The sequence below is a fragment of the Priapulus caudatus genome, unplaced genomic scaffold (genome assembly GCF_000485595.1).
Source record: "Priapulus caudatus unplaced genomic scaffold, Priapulus_caudatus-5.0.1 Scaffold41, whole genome shotgun sequence".
NCBI classification, from domain to species: Eukaryota; Metazoa; Priapulida; class Priapulimorpha; order Priapulimorphida; family Priapulidae; genus Priapulus; species Priapulus caudatus.
In genome coordinates this window covers 42,663-46,845 of record NW_014577102.1, presented here as the reverse complement: position 1 = coordinate 46,845, position 4,183 = coordinate 42,663, and positions in this window count along the sequence as shown.

The window sequence follows — 4,183 nt, the reverse complement described above, 5'->3', positions numbered from 1 at the left end:
GGATTTGTTCCGTCATCATTTACACTTTCAACCCGCAAATGAGCTGTATTAGTGACTGATGTTACAGTAACTGGTGTAAATGAGCTGTATTAGTGACTGATGTTACAGTGACTGGTGTAAATCTAGTTGCTAATGTGACACTAATTGGTTTATTAGTGACTGCCCATACAGTGACTAGTATATATAATATAATCAGTGTGAATTATTACGTCTGCTGTAAGTGTAATGTTACAGCGACTAATGTTACATCGTGTTTAATGATACAGCGACTGCTGCAACATGCATGGTGTCAAATGTAACCGTTACTGGTGTAACATAATATAGATAATATATTACTGTGAATGGTGTGGTAGTGATTGTTGTTACAGGGCCTGATGTAATAGTGACTCATATATAGCAGTCATTGCCGTAACAGAGGTTACAACCAAACTGTGACTGGTCTAACAGTGTATAGACTAACATTAGATAGCGCCATTGCTGCGCCAGCTATACTACTCAACCCGATACTATATTTCTCTATAATTTAGTTGAAAGAATTACATACCATCATATTGCAATCGGAACATGTCGAATGATTAGCACAACGCTACATAACACATACCGATGTATACACGTGTTATATGTAGTCATAGTCGTCTACCGCTGTAAATTACATACATAATTGTTAACGCCACAACACAACCTCATTAGCATAACCATATTAAAGTATCGCTAATCAAACGATCACTTTGTTGACATTAGAATGTAGTCAAATATAAATGGCGTCGAGTCACGCAGTCCCACGGGTACAATATCCGGGATGATATCCGGTTCGAGATCGCAACTTCGCCGACGTTTACATGTAGTGATGACGCGATACGCAGCAACGAGAGCAAGCAGATCTGAAAATTAATGCCGAGTGCACGTGTGATGTGATTAATTCTAAGTCTGCGACAGCGAGAAACTGTAGCAGTTATGTTAATGTTGCGAATATTGCGCGAGCGGATAGACGTATCTGGTTACAGATCATAATTTCATGCTTGCGTTATGATGCGACTAAGGATAATCGGAAAATGTTGCAGACCATGTGTCACGAGAATGATATTGGGAATACGGGCGTGGAAACCCGTATTGCCTTTCCGCGCTATTTGCTTATTTAGATATTTATCGTGGCAGTGTTTGCCCGGCGATCCCTTTCAAACGCATTTAGTTTGCGTTAGCGCGTTAATTTCCTATAGTTCATTTTGCGATTATAAATGAAGTGCACGTCAAACAAATTTCAATCGGAATTTGTATATATACCGGACGCATGAATTATTGAGATAGGGAGGTGCCGTGTGTGGTTTATTCTAACGCGTTGGTATGCGACTAAGCCTTCGATTGCGAGAGAGACAGAGAGAGGGGAGAGGGAGAGACAGACAGAAAGAGAAGCAGAGAGAGAGAAAGAGAGCGCGAGGGAAATAGGGGGGAGAAATGAGTCTAATGACAAAAATACAAACACAAGAAACATAGAGGGAGCTCGAAGAGAGACAGATAGAAGGAACGCGTGAAAAATATAGTGAGTAGAGTAGGATTACAGCAAGAGCGAGAGCGCAAAAACAGAGTGAGCGATAGAGATTAAAATGGGGAGACGGGTAGAGCGAAGAAGGGTTAGGGGGGGGAGAGCAGAGAAGGACCAGAGAGAGAAGAAAGTGAGAAGAGAGCGATGGAAATAACGAGAAACAAAGAGAGAGAGAAAGCGAGAAAAAAGGGTATGAAGAGAATGAGTGAGCGATCTGGTGAACTGACGCGAGAGAAAAACTCGGTTTGAGTTGTTGTGATCGGCTTTTAAACAGTTTTTTCTGTGTTATAGACGCTAGAGCGGCGCCTTAGAGATAAGCGAAAGAGGTGAGAGGGACGGGAAAGAGATTCGAGCGAGACAGAGAGAGAGAGAGCGAGAGGCGGGAAGAAATTAAGAAGAAGATGATGAAAAAGAAGAAGACGAAGAAGAAGAAGAGGAAGAGAACGATAGAAAGAGATAAAGAGAATGTTTAGCGAGGTAGAGAGAGAGAGAGAGAGCGAGAGAGAGAGAGAGAGAGAGAGAGAGAGAGAGAGAGAGAGAGAGAGAAGGAGAAAGAGAGCGAGAGAGCGAGAGATGATGGGAGAGTGAGAGAGCGAGATACAGGAGAGGGGGCGAGTGAGAAAGCCATTGATGCGAAGCGAGAGAAAAAACGGGCTCGCGTTGCCGCAATCGGCTTTTGAACTGTTTTTTCGTGCGTTGTATTACCGCTAGAGCGGCGCCTCTCCGTCTTAACCCGTTCACCCCGCACGCCTCCACCGTTTAATCCTCCGCCGCCGTGTTTTGCCAAACGCTAAACCTTATTGCCGTCATCTTGCAACGCGAGCGCCGCTGGCAGGCGACACAGGATCCGGTAGAGGCGTCCGGATCCCGGCCGCGGGTGCAGAACTCGATCCGGGAGTCTTCCTCGGGAAGCATAACATCGGGGCGCTATCTCGCCGCGTTATCTCTCGCACAGCCACAACTTCGTCGTCGCGCGTTCCAGCGCCGTAAGCGGAGCCGACGTTCCCGCCGACGTGTCAGCGATACGCTTGCCGGTGCGTCGCCACCGCCGACCGTCGTCGTCGGCAGTCGCCGGATTAGTGCCGACGGAGCGATCGCTAGGTGCCCGTATGCTGTGTCGGCGTGTAAAGCGGGAAGGTATTAACGGGAGAGAGAGAGAGAGATTGATGGTGAGTCGATGTGCGTGTGTTGGGTAGAGCATAGTTGCCATGCCCCGCCGGCCGCAGCAAAAACGCGTGGGTGAGAACCGCGGGCGCGATAGAGCGAACAATGAGATCAACCGCTCATAGCTCACGAGACGTGTGGAGGGGAGAAGGGGGAGAAGGCTCTCTTTTCTCGCTCTCGCTCTCTCTCTCTCTCTCTCTCTCTCTCTCGCTATGTTGTGCACGAGCAGCATGGCATCGCCACAACAGCGCGACGAATAAACGTACCAACAGCACACAACACACAAGCACAAACACACACACATGCACTCAATTGAGCACACTCACTGGCTAGTGTAGCTGAATGATTCACTTGTGTCGAAATATAACGTCTTGCAACGTTGGTAACCACACAGACACGTTTACCTCGAGAATTATAGTGAAAAGTTCCCCTGCTTCGAAGCGATTTGCACGCACAGCAAATCACATCTCACCAATGAAGCGTCGGATTTGTAAAACGCGACACATAGTAAATGAACAATGGCGGCCGCATTGCACTCGCTGGGAGGAGTTGGCAATCGCGCCCTGCCAAACTCAAAGACGAGCGCTTCGTATTTGCCAAAAACAGCTGACGGTCACAACCGCGCGGGGCGACTATCGTGATTGGGTCAATAGGATATAATACGAGCAGTTAGCAGGGGATGATTCCGGGCATGATTGGGTCCCGTTTACAACCAAAATCGCTTCAATGGGACAATTAAAATTATGCGGTCAAATTCGAACAGAGATTTTTCAATATAATTCTGGGGTGAAAGCACTACAGTACATCGGGCTAAGCGGCCACCGCCCGAACACGCACACACACACACAAAGTTGCAAGACGTATATTATCGGTTCGAACACAGGTGACTCGTGGTAGCCCGACCGACGCACGCACGCAGCCAGTGATCAAATTCAGGCTACACTACAGATGCCCAAATCATGCCACACAACTATCACAGGAGCACGTTTGCGAGACGGTATTTCGTCTCTCCTAGTGCTGCGCAAAAGTGGAGGGCGTTCTGGAATTTCTGTGAACCACACAAACGCGCACGAGCGCTTTCCCTTAACCTTCTCCTAATCTTACATGTGTATCTGTGCATGCCACAAGTGGCCGATGGCCAGGGCGTATGTGTTGCGCATGGCGGTTGTAATTTTAAGCAGGTGTTGAAGCTGAAGGTTATTAGGCACACAACATCAGAGATCAAACATTAAGACTATTGGCTGGTACTCGTAGCTCCAGAGTCAGGGCTCACTGAGCAGCAAGTTGTATCTCTATTATACCGCCATCGCACCATATTCTCGACTATATGTGAAACGGTCCAAGTGCCTGTGTTCGGCTAATGATAATTATTGAAGTTGTTCGATAGATTGACGATTCCTCACGACACACACCACAGCTGGTTTTCAATGTTTTAAATATTTATATATATCACGACGTATATGCTTTTTTAAATTGCTC